Here is a 25,158-nt window from a genome sequence, read left to right as displayed (position 1 = left end):
CGAGAGTTGGGGGTTACTCGTTACAGCAGATAGGCCATTCTGACTAATACACCCTTTCCAAGGCTGCCATGAAACTTGTTCATCTCTCTACCATCCACCTTGCCGACCAGGTTATATTTCAATCTTCCACAAAAAATATCTACTTTCCCACTGGGCTGACCTCCTCAAGGAAAGGAACTATCTTACATTCATTCTATGTTTTCCACACCTAGAACACATAGTTTATAGGTGTCCTCACTAAGTGTGTACTGAAGAAGGAAATAAATGAATGATAGATCCCAGATGAGCCCAATGTCCAACTGGGTCTGCACTACCCTGAACATTTTTAATTAAAAAAAAACACCAGCCTTCGGACCAGCTAAGCCCTGGATGAAGGAAAGAGAACGGCCAGAAGGTGTGGCAGGGATTGGGAAGCTTCCCCTCTTCTGCTAGGTTCCCATCGTGCAGGCATACCTAGGCAGAGGCTCTAGAAGAGCCAGCCCTCCCCATATCTTTACTCTTCACTTCTGAAAATCTGAGCTGGTTGATACAATCCTATTTAGAATTTATATCCTTCCTTCTGCCAAAGGAGCTGAGGTAACTGATTTAATATCATCTGTTCGGGACACTTAGAAATTTTTCACATTTCTCAGGGAACAATTCTTCTGTTTTACAGTTATAAAAACACCACCAAAGAGGAGACCAGAGGACTGAGAACCTAGTATAATTTAGGCCATGAAAGTGAATACCAATTCACTGAAGTAGTCTCTTTCTTTCTCTCTTTCTCTCTGGGGATGGGAGGTGGGAAGGGATAAAAGAGACTATCTGCTGGGCACAAGAGGCTTGACGCCTGTGCCCTACAAGCTTTTAATTGTTCCACAGAAACATCTGAAAATTAAAAACAAAAACAAAAGTAGGTTTGGTCCAAAACACAGAAGATGCTGGAAAATCAAAATGGATATTTAACTCAACATTCATAAAAGTTAACACTGTGTCAGCCAGTCAAATGTGGCTCAACACACAGAGTTATCTATCAATACAACAGAGTTCCTATCGCAAGACCAAAATGAATAACTTATTCTTAATAAAACTCAACATTATAAAAAAATACAACCATTGTCTCTAACTTCATTATAGCAGAAACATACTACTTGATGTGGTTTGTGTGGATACATTTTACAACATCTGATACGCTGAAGGGCAGAGTGATTATCAGGCCTCGGGAAGCTTCACGCAACCCTGGGAGCACATAAGTCATTACACCACGTGGCCCCTATGTACTGGGTTGATCATAAGGTTTTTTGGGTTTTGTTTTAATTCTGAGTGAAAGGACTCACACACAGGCTGCTTGTTCTGGTTGGCTGTCGGCTTCTCTCTGATAGCTGTCTTTTCCCAAGGACCCAGCCAAGGTTTCGAGGAGAGGCCGCTGGGCTGGGGCGCCTCCGCTGGCACCCTCCCTGTCACTGTGCAGATGGGATGGCTCAGTCCCTCTGAGAGGTCAGCAGATCCAGCTCCGAGATCCTGGACAGGGCCTTAGAGCCTCAGGCCCTTTGCTGCAACCGTGAGGAAATGTAGCATCGGCATGAAATCTGCCTTTACTTTCTTAGCTATCTCTCGTTAAGGAAGGTAAACGGATGTACCCTACCCTGTGTGGATACTGCTCCTGGTCCTTTTGGCCACATCTGGCTTACTCCACGTTGGCCTGACAGCAGGCCTGTCCCTGACACGTGCCCTCCAAACTCTGAGTCTCCTCACGCTTACCTGGCATGTCAGTACTTCACTGTTACGGGGCAGACTTTCTGAAAACCACAGCGGCCAACCACGAAGCCACTGCTCAGATGCTGCACTTGGGAAGAGGCTCCAGGTCCAGAGGGAAGTTCATCCTTCACCGCCTCAACGTCTCTCTACCCACCACTGGCCCCATCTCAATTCCAAATGCAAATCACTTTCTGGTTCCCTGGTCATTCCTTTGGCTCACGATGAAGTGGCTGCTATTAGGAACACAGCTCCTCAGAGAGGTGGCTAGGCCGGAGGGCACTGGATTTGAATTCTGACTCTATGGATTTGCATCCTTGACTCCACCACCTAAAAACTGTGTCATGCGACCCCAGGCAGTCACCAAAATCTCACTGAGCCTCAGTTTCTCCTTCGGTAGGATGTAGAAAATAACACCTGCTCACAGAATCACGGGCTAAGATTCTAAAAACACACAGTGGTACACAAAGGTAAGACACACTTTGACCGAGAGTCCGTGCACCTGACTGCTGGCAACGAGGAAGCACGGAGTCATAGCAGAGATGTAGGGTGAAAGAGGGGTGGCGTGTGTTCACAGCCAGTCTGGGGAAAGAGGCCTGCGTGGGATGAAATGGAAAGTGCAGTCCCCAGAAGAGAAGAAAGAAGCGTCACATATGTTTCCAGTGATGGGCACTGGGGTCCCACAGACCTGAGGTCAGAGTCTCCGCTCTTCCTTGCTGCCCATGTGACCTATTCTTTTTTTTTTTTTAAGATTTTATTTATTTATTCATGAGACACACACACAGAGAGAGAGAGAGAGAGAGAGAGAGAGAGGCGCAGAGACACAGGCAGAGGGAGAAGCAGGCTCCATGCAGGGAGCCTAATGTGGGACTAGATTCCAGGTCTGCAGGATCATGCCCTGGGCTGAAGGCGGAGCTAAGCCGCTAAGCCACCGGGCTGCCCCCATGTGCCTTATTCCAAGAACCTGCTCCTCTTGTATAAAATGAGGATAGTGACAGCCCCTCATGTTTATAAATGGCTTTGCACAGTACTTGGCACACAACAATTGCTCCAGAAACCCTACTATTATTAAATGGTTATCTACATTAAGACTAGACTTTTTTTCTTTTATTTATTATTTGAGAGAGAAAGACAACATGAGCGGGATGAGGGGCAGAAGGAGAAGGAGAAGCAGGTTCCCCACTGAGCAGAGAGCCCCGACCACAGAGCTCAATCCCAGGACCCTGAGATCGTGACCTGAGCCGAAGGCAGATGCTTCACCGGCTGAGCCACCCAGGCGCCCCAAGACTGTACTTTAGAGACTGGTAAGTGCTAGATCTCAGGCACAAATTGTGAGCAAGTCAGCGGTCTATGAATCCATAAGCAATGTCGCCACTGGCTCCTGTGGGCCCCCCCGCCCCCCGTGTCCTGCTCTCGGTGCTTCTCAACCCGTGACACCCCACCCCCCCTCCACTCCCCCCCCACCCCCCCTGTCTGCTGCTCACTGCGTCTCAGCGTACATTCTCTGACAGTCTTCCTGTCCCCATGTCGGTCTCGGGCTGTCTCAGACTCTGACCTCTAAAGTTCTTCATCTTTCTCTTCCTTCCTTTATTCCTTTAAAAACCAACAGATTAAAAAAAAAACCAACAGATAAATGAGGCCACCTTCGTCTGGGCGGGCGGCGGACGGCACTTTCTCGCTGCCCGGCGCTCCCACGGCCTGCTGTCCCTCCGGGGCCGCGGCCACACCTGTCTGGCTCTCCGCAGAGGCTCACTCCCGAGGGAGAGGAGCGGGCACTCGCGGGCCTGGTTAGCGGCCGTGACAAAGCGACAGCCTGATTCGACCCCTCCGCAGCTGCAGACGGGACGGGAGGCGCGGGAAGGACAGCAGCTCCCGCGGGCGGCCGGCTTGGGCCTCCCCCGCTACACGCTCCGGCCCGCTGGAGGGAGCTGAGGCCTTTATTGGCACCACCCAAGCCTAATCCGGCCCCGCTGGGCAGGCTTCCCGGGAGGCGAGAGGCCCACAACACGGCTCCCCGAAACCGCAGGCCGCAGGGGGAGCAGAATCTGGCCACTGCCTCCTCACAGGGTGGGGCTGGGGAAGGCGCTCGAAAGAGGAGCCAGACCGTGGCCGGAAACGACCGCAGGCCCGGCTGGGAAACTGGGAAACGAGCTGGAGCAGGCCGTGCGAGGGTTTGCAGGGCTCTCTCCACGAGGCTCCAAAGATGGCAATGATGTTGTGTGAAATCTAGGCGGGTCTCAGGGGCAGGAGGAGGAAGACATGGCCCACGAGGAAAGGTGACCAAAGCCACATGGCAGCTTCTGCCCAGGGCCCCCAGGCAGGGCAGCAGGTGAGAGCCAGCGGACAGGCCGAGGGGCGGCCCTGCGGACAGCCACTCGAGGGATCCAGGTGAGGCCCTAAAGCCCCGACGGCAGGTGGATTCACAGGTAAGAGAGTGCTGGGAACTGGATGCAGAGCAGGTATTGCAGGTGGGAGGAAGACCTGCCTGCCCCCTCCCTTTTTCCCTCGGCTGCACCTGCCAGCCACACGCAGAAATAGAGAGGGACTTGTCAGCGGTAAAGTGGGAGTAATGAAACCAGAGAGGTAGAAACACCAGAGAGACCAGTTGGAGGGTGTCAGTGGAGACATCTGTACCTTCACACTGCTTGGCAAGGGGCCTGGTGAATGAGCTACAGCCAGCCAGGTGGCATTAGCCACTGCAGAGGGAGATCCCAGGGCTTCCAGAAGGGCAGGCTCACCTCCCCTAGCCCTCGGGCCTCACCAGACATACCCCTCCACCCCACCCAAAATTTAGCTCCCCATCCCTTTACATAAGACTTTAACCCCAGCTTAAAAGCAAATACCCATGGAATGAGAAGCATCTTCAGGGATTTCCATTATTCATCACCATTAAGATCCTAGTGCTATGAGTATTTTGTGGAGAAGAGGAAGCCACCAAGCCACCAAAGAAGAAAGCAGCCTAGAAAACAAGATTATCTGCTTTTTCATGCCACCTCTGCACCTGTCCTCCTCACCAGAGGGTAAGCCCCAGGAAAGCCAGACTGAGCCCAGGTCCTCACTGTACTTCCAGTGCCTGGGATGCCTGGCACATGGTAAGACAAGTAAGAGGTAAGTGATGAAGGCATGAATGAACACACAAATGAACAAGCTACACAGGGAGATACAGCTCTCGTGGACTATTTCCTATTCTCAATACAGCTGCATGCTAGGAGGTTCTGTATGAGGCAAATCACCTCCCATGCTGACGTGCTCAGCTCTGACAGGAGACAACCAAGGAATGGGTGCCCTAAAGTTGACGCCAAAGGCTACAAACTAACATGAACTTAATTCAAGTGACCAGGGTTTCGCCCACAATGACCAGAAGCAGCTGTGAAGTTCTGTCCCTTTGGTGATAAACTTGAGGGCATTGCAGGGGAAGTCAGAGTTCCCACCACACAGTTCATGGAGCATCTTTGGAGACATACAAAGGATACAGAAAACTGGGCAAAAAGTCCAAGTCTCCTAACCTCAGAAGGCATATTGAAAAACAAGTCCCCTTAGCTGCCAAACACAGAGCCAACATTCCTTTCCTGCCTGCTTTTACCATCATACACCTGAAAATCCTCCAGAATAACAACATCCCAGCCCTGGTGCCTGTTTGCCTTGCCTGGAAATCAGAAGCTGCAGGCAGTGGAGGATGGGATGGAGAAAAGAAAAAAGAAGACTTGTTACAGAAAAGATTGGGCCAATTAGGAAAAATTGCAAAAGCTTTCAGACCGTGCAGGGGCTCGCTCTCCTGCACACACACCGCAATCTCTGTCTCTCTTTCACTCGGATGTAATTCATAACAGATTTTACGTTTACAGGAACCAGACAGAAGCAATTTCCATGTCAACTTTTCAGACCGGTTACAACTAAGGATCTCAGGAACCTCTGGAGACAGAACTGATGAGGCTTACCTACCTGCCAGAGAGTCAGGCCACCGACCACCTGTTCCTGTTTCCTGGGAATCTCGGGAATGAGGAGAGGAGGAGGGCCCAGCAGTGGTAGCCTTGAAGGCTGGTTCATGTCCTCAGCCCATATCTCCCAGACCACTTTCTGTGCCAGTGAGCCCACAGCACACAAGAGTAATTCTTAATTTTTGTAGGATCATGAAGCACTTTGAGAATCTGATGAAAACATGGGGGCCTTTCTCGGGAAAAATGCACCTATGCGTATGCATGTGCACGCGCGCGCGCACACACAGACACACACACACACACACATTTTTATATATATTCTCAGTAGGTCTCCAAACCTACCTATGCCTCAGAATCATTTGAGCAACTTCTCAGATTATGGTGCAGCCCCTTCCTGTGCTCACCAAAACAGAGTCTCTAGAGAAGGTGTCCCAATGTTTGTATTGAAGAAACCATTCCTGGGATTATGATATTCAGGTGAGCACCAATCTGTGAGCAGGTTTAGTCCCTGCCTAAGGGACTCAAGGAACGTCAAGTTCAGCATCTCTGTCCCCATCCTTCACCCTTGCAAGAGAACTTTCCTGTATTAAGCCAGACACTATGTTAGGCTGGTTTCCCTAAATTAATTCATTCAATTTGATTTTCACAGAAATCCTGAGAAGAAAGTAGTATTTTCCCCCATCTAATAGGTGGAGAGACAGAGACTCCAAAAAGTTAAGGAACTTGCCCACAATATGGCATGTGGCAGGTTGAGGACCAAAACCAGTACCTGCCTGAATTTTTACAAGGATGACACCATCAAAACCCAGCCAGGTGATATCTGGGTAAGTGCCCCTCCCATGTGCTGCCCCAGGGCCCTGGGTGTGCCTCTATTCCAGCATTCAACCTACTATGTTACTAGTTTGCTCGTTTCCCTGTCTCCCTGCATGGAGGGAACATGGGGGCACAACTTCATCACCTTTGAATCTGCAGCCTCAGCACAGTTCTGGTCCATAGTAGACATGAGACAAGTATGTCCTGGACATACTACAGAGAAAAGGAGGGAGTGTACAATTGAGCTGACCACTTCTCCCTCTAAAAATTCCACCAGAGAAGCCACTTCCCCAATTTTGTGCCCTCAATATAACAAGGACCCCCCCCACACACATGGCTCACCAACAGGCAAGGGACTTTGAAACCTTCACACACATGATTGGGTTTCCATTTTAGGTGGTGTGGAAGAAGAAAGGAGAAAGACTTGGGGAAGGCACAGGAGAGAGGGACTGGAACAAGCAGTCACAAAGGAAACCCATGAGAACCTCTGCCCCCAGGAGTTATGGATCCTGTCACTGCAGTATGCCATGCTTTCACTCAGGTCACACCTACCCTTGTGTTTGCTTCCCCTATATTACCTCATTGCTCGCACAGTTTTACAGTGGTTCTTGTCAGAGGGCATTAGTAAAGATTACGTGGGTTCCATCATCATTACTTTTCTGTAGATGGAGACTCACAAGTCATCTGGCCAGTCCCTTCCAATGCCAAAACTCCCCCTCCAACATCGCTGACAGACCTCCAGCCTCTGATTGAATGCTTATAGGGATGACGAACACCAGACCTCTTGATGAGTTCTAGTTCTAAACAGCTCTCTGCTGAACCCATAGCATCCACCCACTGTCTGAGTTCTACACCAACAAGTGACCCACAATCCCTCTCTACATGACCACCTGACAATACATCTTCTTGCCTCGGTCCTACAGCTGTTCATTATGAGCCCTGGGCAAAGTATCCCTTGTAATCCATTATGTAGGCTTCAGTGTTCACATCTATAAAGTGATAATGCCAACAAAACCAACCCTGTGGGGTTACTGTGGAGATTCAACAAGCTCTGCTTAAATGATATCAGGTATGTAGGTCTCTTGGTCTACAACAACTCCAAAATATTAGCTCTTGCTGATCTTTTTTCTCTTCCCCTAGCCTACATACTAAGTGCTACCCATCTATGAATGCAGCTTGGGATGGTGCCATAGTTTCAGCAGCCCTGATCATATAAGAATAAAACATATACCTGGACCGTTTTCATGTGGACTGTTCTCAAGTCTGCTCTTCCCAATTGTGTCTTTGAACAATTGAGTTTGGGAGCCAAAATATCAGACCCCAACGTTTTCCTGTTTGCTTCAGCTCACCATGTCAATCTATTATGATCATTTTGATCTTAATTCCATCCCCACACCGAAGGCCTTGATGCTGCCCCTTCCAGGGGTCCCTCCATTTGCATTTTACCGACTCTAAAACTTCAGCTTAAGATGAGAGTCTGGGGGCCTTCCTCTTTGAAATTAACTCAGCTCCACATTTTATAGAAGAAAATGCAGTGCAAAGGGATGAGCTGGTTTATAGGAAACCAAAGAGATGGTAATGGTCATTGTAATCATTGTCTTGGCTGAGCACTTCCTGTCTACAGATACTACAGGAACGGGTCTCCTCACAGTGGCCAGCATCTTGGACCCCAGAGGGCAGCATTCACCTCCATGTACCCCACACCCAACAACATACCAGACACACAATAGGTACCTAAATTCTTGTGGAGTAAATGAATATGTGATCTCATCTGACACTCACAAAAATCTTCATTTAGAAAATGACAAAAACTAGGCTTCAAGAGACTCCAGCACCCATTCAAAGTCCCCGGGTGCTTCTGGGAAGTGCTGTGATTAGAACCCAGTTTGCCTGGCTCCAAAGCCAACCCCTCACTTTATTGCAAGAATGTTCCAGTATGCAATACCCTGGACATTCAGGGGAAAGCTTTCCACATCACATCACTGCAATCACATGTCCCAAACTTATATCTAAACAAGAGAAATGGGAAAAACCTACCAAGATTAAAATATCTTTGAGCAGAGAAGATCCTTTAGCCTCTCCTCCCAAAGTGACTCACTCTCTGGTTCCATTCTCCCACTGACTCATCCTGTCAGGACATTTGGCTTCCTCTGAAAGGAGAAGGGCTCCATGCCAGGCTTGCCAGTACCAGGCCGGCTGGGTTGCCTAGCAGATGCTGGCTCCAGAGAGAAGCAAGGACTATTGCTTCCGTATCTTAATGCTCTCCCCTCAGATTGAGGTTTATCTTCTCTAGGCCCTTCACCCTTTGCCAGGTGCCAGTAAAGAGAGATGCCAGGGGTTACCTCCAACTACATTCAGGAGTATGGGGTGTTTCTGTGTGTGTGGGTGGGTGTGTGTTATGCCTGCATGTTTGTTTCCTTCAAATATAAGGTTCCAATCATTCATTCATACATATACCATGTACTCAATCTCATGGTAGATTATAATGGAAGTTACAGGCACTAGAAGATGTGCTCCCCATTCCAGCAAACATGAGCAAAGACTCAGAGTGAGGCCTGCTTAGGAGGCAGTAGGGCAACCCACCTGCCCAAAACAAAAGCTTATGTGAAAGGGTGGAGAAAGAGGGGCAGAGCCTTGAAGATCAAGTGTAAAAAGTTCTAACTTTCTCCAGTGAGACAAAGAGAAATTATGAAAGCTTCCTTCACTGCAGACAAGGAATGCAGAGGAAATAGACTCTCAGGAGATCAGTCCAGCAGTGGTGTGTCCAATGGTTCAGAGAGTGAAGAAACCAAAGGCAGGAAGACAAGAGCTCTTCCTGAAAGAAGACTCACATCAAATAAGTGCAAAACAAGAGTACTTTCATTCAACTAATGAATACTTATTTGTGATCATTATTATGAAACTCTGATTGTTCCTTCAGAACCTACTGATTTACTTTTTGCTCGTGCTGTCTACTTTCCAACCTTACTAATTTTTGTTGCTTCCTCTGCATGTCTTTATTGCTGAATCTCTTCCAATTTGTGAAATCAGGTCTGGAGCCAAAATCCTAGCAGCATTCGATCAATTAGGATAATATTCTAAACCAACACTCTGAGTCTGGGTGAACCTTTGGAATGCAGAGCCCAGAGTTCTTGCATCAATTACTAATCAAGCATTTGATGGGGCAATGGGCTGGATGACTTCAGAGGCCCTCTAACCTTAAAGAGTTTATGGGTCCATGGTACTAACTCACTGATAAGTTTCTCTTCTCTCTCTTCAACAGACAGCTCAGTGGGTCAAAAATCTGGCCAAAACCACTAGTTTACTGACCTACCACCACTAAGCCCAGGGAATGCTTTGTCTTTGGCAATGCATCACCCACTTACTCATGTGCTGTACCCCATACCTGTAAAGACCACCAACACGTGGAGACACTTAAGAGGACACTCAGATTATAATAAAAGACCTTGAATTTCAAGTCTTCAAACATTTATTTTAATGACTGTTTAACGACATAATTCATTAAACAAACACTAGATTGTTCTAACCACAGAAAAGACCCCCATCACTTCTATCTTTTTGTTTTCCTCTTAGGGCCTGTGCAATTCATCTGACAAAAAAGAGCACACCCATAGGTCCAAAAATCTAGTACTCACACAGCCCCAAAGGCTCTGTGGTGGGATCCAGGATGCGACCCACTGAACGCTGAAGAACTACCGTCTTCAAGAAAGTTGCTGAGTCTGCCCAGGGGCCAGGAAAGAGGGCATTTTCCAGGAGCTGAGACATGTTCACAGCCTTTTGTGACAACCTTGCAGGGAGGCCAAACTCCCGGTCTTAGTATCCAGCTCACCAGCCCCAGATGCCTTGACACCGAGAGACAATTGTTTAGATCCTTTATGAAGCCTTGTGCGGACCTGGATTGTTTGTAGCACATAATCTCACATGAGCACCAACTCTTGAGTTAGACTCACCTGTGCCACAAGCAAGGTTCATGCCTCCTACAGGTATTTTTAAGAATAACAGCTAACAGTACATGACCCCTTGCAAATGGCAAACTGTGAAGCACTCACTTTCCTTCCCACCAGCTCCTGGATCCTCAGGAAGCCTCCTGGTAGAGGGCTCCATTTCCTGTCCTGTCACATCAATGGGTATCAGCCGCTACCAAGGACTGCCATTCTTTTGAAATGTTTTGCCACTTCCCCAGCAAGCAATTTTCCTTTCAGTAAGAGGCAGAGAGCCCATTCTAAGTTATGACATCCCTTCGTTGGAGAATCAGCTCCCCTGATTATGTCGTCTTTCTTCTTTGTAGAACCTGCAGCTTGAGGAACCTTGTAGTGCAGAGAGGCCTGGCCTCATCCCAGTTCCTCACTTCCCTTGGTGTGTCTCGCCCTCTTAGTAGGCCTGTGGGCAAAAATCTCAGAAGGTTACAGAAAATCACCTGCAAGGATGACAGAGAATGACAAGAAGAGATGCTTGCAAGCTTTCTTTGAGGCCAAATGTGCTTGAACTAGATTCAGTTTAAAATGTTTTTAATTTAAAAAATCATGGTTTACATTGACATTTGGGGGTGTCTGTGGCTGCTTTCACTGCACACACAAACCCAGAGGAGAAGATGAGAGGGAACAGCTACTTGACAGGGATTCAGGCCACTCGTATTGTATCCTCTCCTAGTTGCTAAGCATCCAGAAATTCCTCACAGCCTATGACAGGTGGGAGTTACAGGCAAAGACAGATGCTCATCCACAAAAAGGCCTCTGGATGCTGAGCAGGCAGCAGGGAGGAAAAGGTGTGCCCGAAGCTGACTAGAAACTCTGGATAGGAAAGGGTGCCCAGCTGATGTGCAGCCAGAGTCGTCAGGTGCCTCTTAGTGAAGCCACCCCTCACCAGGCTTAGAGGGGTGACCCCGGATAGATGGATGGCCTATGCCACCACACACCCCTCACCAGGCTTAGAGGGGTGACCCCGGATAGATGGATGGCCTATGCCACCACAAATGTGGGCCTAGCTCTAGAATAACTGGGCACCCCCACTGCTATCCAACACCAATTCTCTAGTGATGGGGAAAATGTTCTGAGAGCCTTGTAACCAAGAATAAAAGGAGATGGGTCAAGTAGTGGCATTTCCCCTCATGTATCATAATTTTAGAATGGGATGGAATTCGATTTATCTGGGATGATGGACAGATAGTCATTCTGGGTGGAGTCTAGGGGGAGGAAGGTTTCTGCCCTGGGATTTTAAGTTATGAAGTGCTCAATAGTACCCAGGAAAATGCTAAACCTAGGAATTTAAAAGGATAGTTTAAGAGGCAGCATTTCCTGTAGTCCAACCACCAACCAGATGCAGAGTTCCCCTCCAAACAGATGAAACACCTTGTATCTCTCTTCGCAGTACCAGCTGGCAGGGAAAAAGCTTTCTACTTTTAAGTCTAAACTCAGTTCCACTCTTACCTGTCTATTCTATCAGAAGTCACATCATATACCTCTGTTCAAAATCCTTCAGTGGCTGCCCAGCTCATTCAAGGGAAACGCCAACATTCTTGAAATGATCTACAAGGCCCCCATATGATCTGCCCCCACTCACACCTCTCTGACCTCCTCTCAGTTTACTAACTTCCCCTTCATTCACTCCACACCAGCCACACAGGACTCTTTGTTATTCCTCAAACACTGTAGGCATGCTCACTCACACCTCAAGACCCTCTGCCTGGGATACTCCTCTCCAACATGTAAATGGCTCATTTTTTCACCTTTGTCAAGTTTTTGCTTAAACATCACCTTCTTGCGGGCCTTCCTGATCTATTTAAAATTGCGACCCCAATTCCCATACCCTCCAGTACTTCCCATACCCCTGTCCTGCTTTATTTTTCTCCACAGCCCTTGTCATCACCTAACACAATGTATCAACTCACTGGTTTGTTTGTCTTCTCCCACCAGAACTTAAGATCCAAGAAAGCAGAGATTTTTATCTATTTTGTTCACTGCTGAACCATCAGGAGTTAGAACAACATTCAACATATAATAGGAACTCAGTAAATAGTTGTTTAAGTAAATAATGAAAGATTTATCCTTCTTTGCTAGGACACCAACTTATTCTGAAAACTGACAAATGATAGGAAAGCACTTGTCCTGCCTTTTCTATCAAACTGTATTTCAGGAAAACTAAATAAATGATAAGAAAGTGTAGTTTCATATAAAGGACTTCCAACTACTAAATCAAAAATGGGCATTTCATAAGTCCTAATGGGATAACAGGTATGGGTAACAATCATCACTGGATGCTAAAATCACAAGGTGGAAGGTTGACAGGGCTATGTGATGGAAGGAGCCACCTAACAATCTCTGAGCCCATTCACCAGTCCCAGTATCGCTAAAAGTGATTGCTGATGTACTGCAACAGGAAGTGTACAGTCCCAAAAAGAATACCCTTGACCCTCCCTCCAAAACAAATGGAGCGTGAATCTAGCTTCTAGGTTACAGGAAATAAGGAGGATAAAGAAACAAATTAAATGACAAAATGAGGAAGTAGTCAGCCAAATCAAAATGTGGGACATTCTACAGGACAACTGACCCAGTTTCTTCAACAAACAAATGACATTCAAGAGGGGAGAGAGGACAATTTTTGATAAAAAGAGATTTAGGACATACAAGCCAATGTAATGTGTGGACCTTATTAGGATCCTGATTCAAACCAACTGTTAAAAGATATTTTTGAGATAATAAGGGAAATTTTTTAAAGATTTTATATATTTATTCATGAAAGATACAGAGAAAGAGGCAGAGACACAGGCAGAGGGAGAAGCAGGCTCCCCACGGGGAGCCCAATGTGGGACTCAATCCCAGGACCCCAGGATCACGACCTGAGCTGAAGGCAGACACTCAACCACTGAGCCACCCATGCATCACAATAAAGGAAATTTAAATATGAACTGAGTATCAGATGATATCGAGGATTTACTGAGTTTTGTTGGTGTTATTGTTGTCCGGGATGATACAGCCATTTGGGATTTTTTTTTTAAGTCTTTGTAGAAGATACACATTGAAGTATTTACAGGTGAAATTATAGATCTTTCTCAAATTATGATGGGGTTATGCCCTAATAAAACTGTAAGTTGAAAAAAGAATAAGTCAAAAATGTATTTGCTATACCTAACCTATCCAATATTATGTATGGCTTAGTATAGCCCACCTTGCTTAGGACATGTATGCTAACCCATAGTTGGGCAAAATTACCTAACATAAAGCCTATTGTATAATAAAATATTGAATATATCATGTAATGTATTGAACACATGTAATGTATTGAACACTGTACTGAAAGTGAAAAACAGCATGATTGTGAATGTATCCATTGTCGACCCTGTGATCACAGGGCTGATTGGGAGCTATGGCTCATGGCTGCTGCCCCACATCATGGGAGAGTATTAACTGCATATCGCTAGCCTGGGAAAAGATCCAAATGCAAAATTTGATGTACACTTTCCACGGAGTCCGTAGCACTTTTGCACCATCCGTAAAGTTGAAAAATTACAAGTCAAACCATCATAAGTCAAGGACCATCTGTATATAATGACAAATTTGTTTTCAGATGTCTCAGAAAAAATGTCTTGAGGGAAACAGATAAAACTAACTTGGCAAGTGTTGATAATTGTGGAGCTGGGAGATGGGTATATAGGAACTGATTATACAAGTCTCTTTGACTATATTTGAAATTTTCCATCATAAAGCCATTTCTAAAAAATACAAGTTGCTGTTTTATAGGTAAACTTCGTGAAGTAAAAAATAATAATAATTCAAAGTACCTAGAATAATAGTTCTGTCCATTCCATCAGCTCTAGATGGAGGTCAAATACTAGAAGCAAAAGAGTTGGTCATTTTCTGATTTTAGATGTACCCAAGTGCCTTGCCTCCCTAGTTTAAAGATAGCCCCTCTGGTTTTTATCCTGAGACAAAGGCCAGACCATCTTGTGACTTCTAGAATCTTCTCTCTTGCCTGAGAGTACTAACAAGATTAGCCATCTGTTTATCTGGGTTCCTGCTTACCTTTTCCATGTAAGGTCACACATCCCTCTCCCTCTCTGCTTCCTTCCCCTTGAGAAACTCCCATGTCCATTCAGTAAATGTTCTTCAACCACATCTAAATATGTTATGTAATAAATCTGTGAACAAGTGTGGAAAGTATTAAAACTCACCCTCTGATGTCTGTTGCTGATTCTAAAGAGGAAGGGGGGCTACACTTTATTAAATTCCAAGCCCATAAAAGGTAGGTGTTCCTGTCCCTGTCTCCCAGATGAGGAGACTAAAGTGCAGAAACATTGGGTAAATTACCTGCTATCACAAAGCCAATCATAATAACCATCATATATGTTGTGCTTACTTCATGTGAGGGACCATTCTAGTGTAAATCTGCATTAACTTGTTCATCTTCACTACAACCCTGCAAGGCAGGTACTCTTCTCCATTTTACTGACAGAATTTAAGCACTGGTTAAGTAATCTGTCCAAGGTGACAAACCTAGTCTGTGGTTAGAGGGGTGGTGGCGTGTGTCAGAGGCAGGGCTTCAGCTGAGTCTTGACAGTAAGGAGGATGGGCTCAGGCAGAAGCTGGAGACACAGGTGGAAACATGAACTGCACATGAAGCATGCATCCCATTGTGCCCATGTGTGAATGGAGCGACATAAGTCGGGTCTCCATATGTCCCAGTCTGCCTGGGCCACTCTGTGTGTGTGCCTATTGTCCCCATATAATTATTAACAATGCCCCCTTTCTTTCTGAAATGTATCCCCATTTGGGTAATAAATTATATGATCATCTTAATTATAAGCTCCTCCGGGGTAGGAAAAGCACATATAGTCAATTAATCAATACCCACTGAATAAAAGGTTAATGAATTTTTGTGCATGGTGATGGGCCTTCCTGGAAATGAAGAACTGATCAAGAAATGGTCTCCATGGTGTCCCTATGAACTCTTTTGAATTCTGTGGCTCATAACTCTTTCCTAACTACCCCCCTCAGATGCAAATGTCTGCTCTCTCCCACCTCTCCTGGGTTATCCCACAGCACCTCTGAGTTCAATGAAGAAATGGATCTGGATTAGAGCCAAACACACAAACTCTTAAACTTTTCTTTTGTCACTCCTACGTAAGAGACATCCCTGGGCATGTCATCAATCCATCATTTCCCTTATTTATGGTAAGTCCTGCTCTCTCTTAGATGAAGGTCAGTCACCTGTCCTCAAGTATGCCTGCAACTCAGAACTCAGCGCTTCCTGATAAATCTCTCTCTTGGCTCCTCATCAACTCTGTAGTCACCTACTACTTCCAGGCCAGTGAGGCACCAGGCAAAGCTGACAAGTTCTCCTTCCCATATTCCCTGTCCCCATCCCATAGACCAGGTTCATCAGGGCAAGTGTACTCTGGTTTTCTTCAGTCCTAACATCTGGTAATTCCTAATTAACTCCAGACCCTTATTTGTGCTTCATCTCCTTACTGTGACATTAAGACAATCCCCTTTCTCTAATTCTACCACACTATTCTGGTTTATTGCGAGGTAAGATTACCTATCTTTACGGGGCCAGAGATAAAGACAGGTGAAAGAATTGAACCTTATTTTAAAATCTGAGGCCATTCTCCCAATTTTTCTGTGGGTCTTCATTGGACATATATTTTAATACTTGCATTTTGAGCTCTTCAGAAGAAAAACATAACATAACATAAATTTGTGAGATTTTCTTATCAACATTAATAATAATAATTTTTAAAGCTATGATAATTTGGTCTTGATTCATTGCAACCATATGGCACTTATTGGACAAAAACATTATCACTTAATTAGAGGACCAAGAGCTCCCAGTGATGTGACAAGAGTCTGGAAATGCTGCCTTCTCAATTGACATTAGAGCAAGACAGAGACTCTGGCTCAGACCACAAGGAGAGAGGGGTGAGCACCTTCCTGTTGCCGAAGTAGTAACTGGCTTTCCTTTCTCAAGTTCCACCTTAGCTTTAGGTCCTCTGTATCACTAGATGTAATGGTTTATACCATATTCATCAGGGTGGCACTAATTGCTATAACAAATATGCACCAACATATAGGTGGCTCAACACAGCGGAAGCTTATATCTTGTTCATAATAATTCCAGATAAGTTCCCCCTCACAGTGGGATTCAGAGGCCAGGCTCTGTGTCCACAATGTGGCCATTGTGGCCATCTACTGGTTTTCTCATCCCATGGCCATATCATTTGCTGTTCCTTCTCTTTATAATGGTCTTTCTCCCAAACTTATTAATAAAGGGCCCCTTGCCATCGGTCATAGCCCAAACAGCATTACCTCAGAGAGGCCTTCTGGGCTACCCCTCCAAAATAGCTATATCTTCCCAGCACTGTTCATCTCATCATCTTATTTTTTCAAAGCAATTACAAGTGTTGGAAATAATCTTATTTAGTTGTTTACCTCATTTCTATTGCTCTCCTATTAGAATGTTAGCCTTGTTATATTATTTTCCATTGCATTTTCGGCACTTACATCCCCTAGTAGACCCTCAAAGGAAGAGAGGGACAGAAGAAGCGCAGGAAAGAAGGTCCAGGAAGTTTAAGTGATGTCCTGAAGGTCACTTCTCCAGGAAGTCACTTATCCTGAACAGAGCTCCCTCTGTCTGAGTTCTTCTACTAAATTTTTTTATAGACTTTCTGTGCAGGGTGCTCATCACTCTATGATGGGAAGAGAACATGCATTTTGACTTGTCCTTCCCACAATGGTGATGTTGTGTGGCATGCCACACCCTGTCTCATCTCAGCCTGCCATTTGCAAGTTGGCTCGAGTGGGAGACTCTTGACACAAAAGTCAAGGGTTCAGTCTCTGAGGGAGCCAACTTCCTCGGCTCCAAGGAAAGTTCTGTTCTAAAGACACACCTCTAACTCTGGCCAAACAGCTACAGAACTTACTACCCTGACAGGTCATGTTGCTCCTGCCTGGCTTTTAGAGACTGTGACAATCAGCTTCTCAGACCAACATCCCCCTCACTATCTGGGGATACTCCAGATAAAAGACTTCTCAGCAATCCAGCCCAGTATTTGGAAAGCCATGTATGTAAATTAACCACCAGGTGCAAGCTGTCTTTCCCTGCCACAGGGCATTCTACAGGCTGCATGAGCTATACAGATGGAGAGTTCCAGATGCAGACACCAACAGCCCTCTGCCCTGCCTCCAAGTAGAACAACTTAAGCCTCTCAAATCATGAGGGTTGGAAAAGTTAGGACCACCAAAATACCTGTCCAGAGCCCCTGCCAGCCTGACAAGATCTCTCCAGCCTCCAGGGGCATGGGTAGTAGCATTAGCCACATTCCTTTCTGCTAGATCACTCATCTGTCCCTAATCGATCTATTCCAACCCAGCTCAGCCTCTAATGCACTGTTTCCCTCGCATTTGCTTCCCACTGAAGGCAAGAAGAAAGCAAAAGCACAGGCAGCAGAAAAGAACTGGAATCCCCTTCCAATCTCCACCAGCCCTCTGGCTTCTCAGACACACTTCACATTCCCCAGGGAGTAAGAACTAGGCGTCTTCTACCTCAGCTTCCTAACTCTTGAGTTGGAACATAACGTCTTTAAGATGGTGACTCACTACAGCAGTGAAAACTGACTAATTATTTTGATCTTCTTGAAGCCACTTGCTTCATTAGTGGATACTCTCCATCCTGGGCTAAGACCCAATCCTGCAGTCAAACTTGGCTGAGTCAACTACACATGAAATGGCAGGACAGCCTGGCCCCTCTCCTTCCCTTAGGTCATGCCTGAGCTCCTCTCTCCCTCCTGTCTAAAATAGGCTTTTCCTTCTAAAAACAGATGTCTGATCTAAATCAATAGGTACCTCAGAGCAGAGGGCTTATCCTCATATTGGGAGATATGCTCCCTTCCTCACAGACCTGGTCACGCTGAAGCCACATTAAAATGAATGAGACTGAGTAAAAATCCCACTATCTGAAGATACAAAGAACCTTTAATGTCTCAGTCCTGAAGAGACTTAAATCAGAGCTGAGATTCACAGATCTAATGGCCACCCAAAGCTGGGCCTGAGATACCATTGTCTGAGCACCTATTATATGCTGGGGATAAAAGTTAAATAATAAATAGGCATAAAAACTGCCAAAACTGCAACAGGGGAGAGTTCCTATTTCTGCCTAATCCATGCTCTTTTGAATCACTTTCTCTCAACCCCTGGAACTGATCGCCACCTCCCACTTTGGCCATCCATAGTTCTCAGATGGAACATCATAAAGAAGTCAACATGCTTCCTCAATCACCTACTTCCAATATAATGGACCTTCACAAATAGAATTCTAAAGGCTATGCTTTCGCCCATGATAACTGATGGGATAACACGATCATGTTATGAGTTACATCAATGGCAGGTCCAAAGGCAAGGAAGTCAGAGATGAACTTGGTGTAGGCTTCACAGCACCCTCAAATCCACCTGATTACACCAGAACTGATAAAACAGAAGCTGACAAAATGTCAAGTGTAACCAAACTTGAATATGTCTGCCACAAGCACATTATCCTATTTCCTCATATTTTCACCAAATCCAATTCAGTGGCCACAATGTAATAGAAAAGAATCACTATGGAAAGACACACCATGTTCAAAAGCTCAGTCTGCAGAGCAGAAAGCCAAGCAGCCAAAGAGGGGCCATGGTGGATACTTAGCTAGAATCTCTCTGAGGACACGGACTGCATCTTAATCACTGTGATACACCAGGCCACAGGTGTCTAGTAAATATCTGAACTGATGCACTCATGCACTCCAAATTGGGAATAGATCAGAGAAAAATTTTAGAGCCATAGAAGACTATATCATTTAGTCAACTCTGAGTAAAATGACATTCATTAAAGTAAAAAGCCAAGAAGGAAATTCACCAATTGCCACACCAGGCCTTGCAATCCTAAAAGGAAAGCCTTGTTTGCAGTTGCATGCAGAAAACAGCATGTAAGAATTATGTTGCTGCCTCTGTAACTCCTAAAACCTGATGTTTCATGAACTGAATGTAGGATTAACTTACCAAGGATGATATACTCAGCTAGTTTTAAGAACTAAAAGGCCTGAGCTCCTACTGAGGCAAAGCACATAAAAATGTGCGATGATGAAGGTGAACTACTGGGTACTGGACTGCCCTCCTGAGCAAGGGCAGATGTTGCTTTTCAGCATGTCATCCACAGTCTGACACGAAGGAGCTCTTTGCTCTCCAGGAAGCATTTGCAGGTGCAGAACACTCTGAAGTTTGGGGTAGCTTCACCTTCTATTGGTTCAGAACCAGGAAGTGATGAAATCAACATGCCCATCAAACTGCCATCAGCATCTCCTGAGGCTCACAGAAAACTATTCTAGAATACTTTCCCACCCCTCCCATTTTGAGTAACCCTACTGCAATATGTCCATATCACTAGATTCTTAAGAGGCCCAACTCCTTCTCTTTGAAGACTAAAAAAAGTCAAAGTCAGATCAAGAGTAGGCAATTTAAGATAATATGAATAACCAAATACCTGTTGTTATACAGAGGGTCTGAAGAGAGAACCAGAGAAATTTAAAGGTTGTTAACTACCTATGGTACATTCATGTGTTGCTTTGTGCCTCCATTACCTTAACATATATTCATAAACCATAGAACACCAAGTATATTTTTCTCTGTTGGCATCACCTGACGTCTGGGCTCAAAGGTCTGTGTATACCGCTCTACAAAACACAGACTCACAGGAACCCTCAGCTCTGGTAAGGCCAAGTAATTTTCCCATTAGTGGGAAAATCATAATATTAAAGCTATAAGAGACATTAATGATCAGCTAGCTCAACCCCTCATCTTACAAAGGAGAACACTGACTCTGTTTTATCCATCAGCATCCTATCTCTCTACCTCTTCTGGCTCATCCTTCACACAGATGCCAAGCCATGTTTCTGAGACACAACTCTGATCATTCTACTCTTCTGATTAAAGTTCTTCCTCACATCCTTCAGGATAAAACTCAAATTCCTTAGTGTAACACACAAGCCTCTTGATAACCCTGGCCTCTGCCTTTCTCCAAGTTGCATATCCCTCCAACCCCCCACAATACACATATACACACTCCCCTCCAATCATACTGAACAACCTGGAAGTTCTCAAAATACTCATGTGAATGTTTTGCTTCCAATATGTTAAGTCTTAGCTTATATGGGACCAATCCTCTCTGAATAACTATTTCCTAATAAAAACTCAAAAATAACTATTTGTGTGCACTGGAGGGCAACCAAAAGCAGTCAGTAACTGGGTAAAGGGAGCATGGGACAAGTTTTCTGGGTTTTGCAACTTCTTGCTTGAGAGAGGGCCCCAATAAGTACCCTGTGAAGTGGCAACAAACCAGATAGAAACCTGCAGGATCAGAAGATAGAGTCTGAGACAGTTGAAAAATGAGAGAAGAAATCCCAAAAGGAGAGATCCTCAGAAGGGAGCTCTAAATTCTGCATATAAACTCCATAGAAGGGCAGCCCTGGTGGCTCAGCAGTTTAGCTCCACCTTCAGCACAGGGCCTGATCCTGGAGCCCTGGGATCGAGTCCCACGTCAGGTTCCCTACATGGATCCTGCTTGTCCCTCTGCCTGTGTCTCTGCCTCTCTCTCTCTCTGTCAGTCTCTCATGAATAAACAAATAAAATATTTTAAAAAAATAAACTCCATAGAAATCTCTTGTTGACTCTAAGCTACACATGAGATAGATTCTAAACAACCCAGCTAAGACTAATAGAACTGATCAGATATTTCAGTTTCTGCCCACTACAGGGAAAACAGAGTTCGATGTTTTGAGTCCAGCCAAATTCAATACCTCTAAAATAAAAAATTAACATTCTTCAGAGGGACAAATAGAATCCACAGGCTCTACAATGTATCATTGACAATGTCCAGAATATAATCCAAAATTGCTATACACATGAAAATACAGTCCATACTTAAGAGAACAGGCAATCAATGGAGAGGAGCCCTGAGATGACTCAGAGTTTGGAATCAGTAGACAGGATGTGTCACACACAGTGCTTTGTCATCTGTGCCTCTGCACATACACCAACCTCTATCTGAAAAACTCCTCGCTCACTGCTAGATAACTCTTACTCATCTAATCTCAGGTCTCAGGTCCCCAAGAAGACTTCCCAGTATGCCTCATTCTTCTTGATCACTCAAGAACTTATCTAATTGTCTGGTAACTTGCCCACCTCCTCCCTCAGCTTTCTGAAGGGTAAGGAATGGATTGTTTTTATCTATAACATTGATGCACAGCACAAGCTGGGTGATAAATGTGGGTTCAATGAGTGAAGCAATGAATAAAGTGACTGAGGCTGATGTTACAAGCTTGAGTATCATTGACTCATGGGTAGCCTCTTTGTACTATGCTCATACAGTCTTTTTGTATGAGTCCTTTTGCTCTTGCTGTGTCTGATGTAGGTGGTTCCTGTGGCAAGGAATCATATGGGCTCACATCCTGCATATTCCCACATTCAATATCCTGCTGACTAGTCTCCTTGATCCCCATTTTCCCCTAATATGGGCCTTATTCCTTCTTAATATCAATTCCCAACACACCTACTAACACTTTCTCTTAGAACAATTAACATAATTTTAGCTAATTTTTATTGAGTGCCTTCCATAACATCAGACAGGCACAGTGCTAAGCATTTACTAAATAACTAACCCATTCAAATCTCCTAAGTCCTTTGTGAGGGAGGCATTATTATTACTGCCATTTACATATGACAAAACTGAAACTCTGAGGTTATTTATAAGGTTCGCAATTGGCAAACTCATTTGCCCACCAAACTAGGCAAAAAAAAGAGACTTTGAGAGAAGCTGTCTTTTCCCTTATTTCTGACACTCCTTAGGTATCTCACTTCTAATATAAAGAGGCATTTTGAATGGGGACAATGTATCTAGCCATAAAATCTAAATAAACATTCAAAGCCATATAAAGAATTGGTCTGCCAACCTAAAGATAACCTGGGCAGATGCTGCCTCCTCATTCTGTTTGAGTTTCTTTTGCCCACTCAAAGAAATGTGAGTGGGAATCCCATGTATTCATACTGAGAGTGGAGGCATCTCTCTGCTCCTGGCTGGGGCTAGAGAATATAGGGGACAAGTTGAAGGAACATGGGTAAACATGGCACAAAAGCCCACTGTCCCAACAGTATAGACTGTTTGCTGGGCCTAATAGGATTGGAAAAACAGTTTGAGGGCTGTTGTAACACAGTACCCCAGAGATAAACAATCTCTGAGAAATCACTGGAACACTAGTGGGATTAATGGGCAGAAGACACTTTGAAGTTTTGTCCTGTCCTGTTTTATCCAAAGCTATTTCTTCATACACCACATGCCCTTTACAATGTATGCTGTTTCGATTATTTCTTTTTACTCTCTGAGTATTTTAAAATGGCTTTCTGGTTCTCCTTTATCTTCTGGAATTCTTTCTGATTCTGAGAGCCAATGTTGAAACTCAGTTAAAACATAAATTGTCAAGATAAGACATGGGAGATCTGGAAGTCCTAAATATTGCTCACCCACCATGACGAAAAGCATTATTTTGATCAAAGTCTTTTCTCTGTTTCATAAAGAAGTTGTATGCTGGAAACCTTTACAAAAACTTGAACTTTAGGGTAACACACACCCACCTCTGGAGTTTGTCCAAAAGCTGCTTGCAAGGTAACACTCAACACACATTTTTTCATTTAAGCAGAAAAGGATTATCTAACATCTCATTTCCTCACTAACACTCTCTAAAGCCAGGTTATGTTCTTCATGCCATTTTTGCAGTTAGTAAGATTGAGATATTCAAGGTCTTTAAGTGATTTTTCCAAATATCTCACAGCAAGGCAGCTAGAAAATTTTGATTTACACCCAAAGTCCTTTTTTAGTCTCCATTGCTTAGAGCACTGAGCCACTCTCCAACTTTCAGACTTGAGAAACTTCATTTACTTAAACCCAGAGCAGGTGGGGGGAAGGGGAGCAAATACTATGGTGGATCTGTTGATTTTGGTAGTTCAAAGACAAATCAAACAGTCTCTCTTTAGCAAGTCACCTCAAGAATAAAGTGTCTCATTAAAACAATTTCTTTAAACTTGTTCCATTTTTCACAATTTGGTTAAAAAGTAAAGGTTTACACTTGATTTATTTGCACTGGCAGGAAGCAAGACTCGTTCATTCGAATCACTCACCAGAAATCTGAGACTCCAGAGAGTCAACCTATGTTTTTGTAAGTCTCTCCCAATTCCATAAATTATGGAACTCTGTTAAAATGCTATCATGTGCATAATTAGTACTGCTAGTGTTCTTATTAGAACTAAAATGATTTTCCTCAAATCATTACACTGCTTATTACAATGATAAAAGCATTGTCTTAAAAGACAACCAAAAGTTTACAAATCAGAAAATGCTCACCAAAGAATTAGAAGACACACCCTTGTGATTCCCAATTATACCAATTATTATTACCACCACTATTTATCACCTATGTTATGTAGGTACTACATATGCTTTATCTCACTTATTCCTCAATCATCCTATGAAACCAATATTATTAACTTTATACTTCTGAGAAGAAAAGTGATGTCTAATGAGGTAATTTGCTCAAGATCTCATAACTATAAGTGATAGGACTAGAGATTTAAACTCAGGACTGAAAGCCATCTATTCCAAAACACTATTCAGTATTCCCTTATTCTCCTTCCTGACCTCTCTCTGAGATAGGAAGAGAATTTTTTTAAGTTACATGCAGCCAAATCATAGATGCAGGTGATAAGCCAAGGAGAGCTTAACAGGTTGCAGTGGAGAATGCATACAGACAGGTAAAAGCAATGAGAATCTCTCTCGATTAACCTATAAGAAGTCCTAGAACTTCAGATTTGGCATAAACCATAGAGATCATCCATTTCAACTCTTTCATTTTACAGATAAAGACTGCAATCCAGAGAGGTGAAGGGATTCATCCCAGGTAACAAAACCATGTCTCCAGATTCCCAGGTCTCTGCTTTTGCTATAAGCAACCACTGTGTTTCATTTTGGGGAATCTCAAATTCCCATGTCAGCATTCACTTGTGCCCAGCACATTCAGACACCTTCAGAAAGAGGAAAGACAAGGCAGATCCAGTGTCTGACTCCAAAGAATACAGCCAGAATAACTGCACATAAAGCAATCACGAAACATGCAAGGCGATATTTAATAAAGCATCAGCTTGAACAACAAGCAACAGTGTCACATGCATTCTGGAATGGAGACTCTACAGGAGAAGTAATGTCTTGTAGGCAAGCAGGAGAGACAAAGAGAAGGAAAAGAGACATTCCAGGCCCTGTGGATGGAAGAAAACTGAGTAGCTTGGTCCAACATGGCAGGGTAACTAACAACTTGGTTTTCCAATTACTCAGGCAAACTTAAAGAAAAATATGTGAATTTTGATTTCTATGTACAGATTGATACACTCTACTTCAGCTGAGTTGCAGGCCCCAGAGACTGAGAAGCCAGCTTCGCATGCAGGTGGCTCCAGTTATGTTTTCGATAAGCCACAAATAGCCTTGCTTTGTACTAGGGCCATGACCCTGACAAGCCATCATCATCACTGGAATGCCTTAGAGGCCAAGGGAAATGCACAGAGCCGCCAGAGTCTTTGCAACATGGATCCAAATCCTGGGGGATGGGACC

The 25,158-nt window shown here is 44.5% G+C and overlaps 1 protein-coding gene and 1 long non-coding RNA gene across 41 annotated transcripts in view; both read right to left on the bottom strand.

Annotated features, from left to right (window-relative positions):
- Window positions 1-25,158, bottom strand: part of CACNA1C (calcium voltage-gated channel subunit alpha1 C) — a 746,601-nt gene that overhangs the window by 521,376 nt on the left and 200,067 nt on the right. The gene's annotated exons all lie outside the window — the stretch shown is intronic.
- The window catches only part of LOC112668984 (uncharacterized), a 113,589-nt gene that overhangs the window by 48,516 nt on the left and 39,915 nt on the right, over window positions 1-25,158 (bottom strand). The window lies entirely within an intron of this gene.

Source organism: Canis lupus, chromosome 27, assembly GCF_003254725.2.
Source record: "Canis lupus dingo isolate Sandy chromosome 27, ASM325472v2, whole genome shotgun sequence".
Lineage (NCBI taxonomy): Eukaryota > Metazoa > Chordata > Mammalia > Carnivora > Canidae > Canis > Canis lupus.
This window is presented reverse-complemented; position numbering and strand designations above follow the sequence as displayed.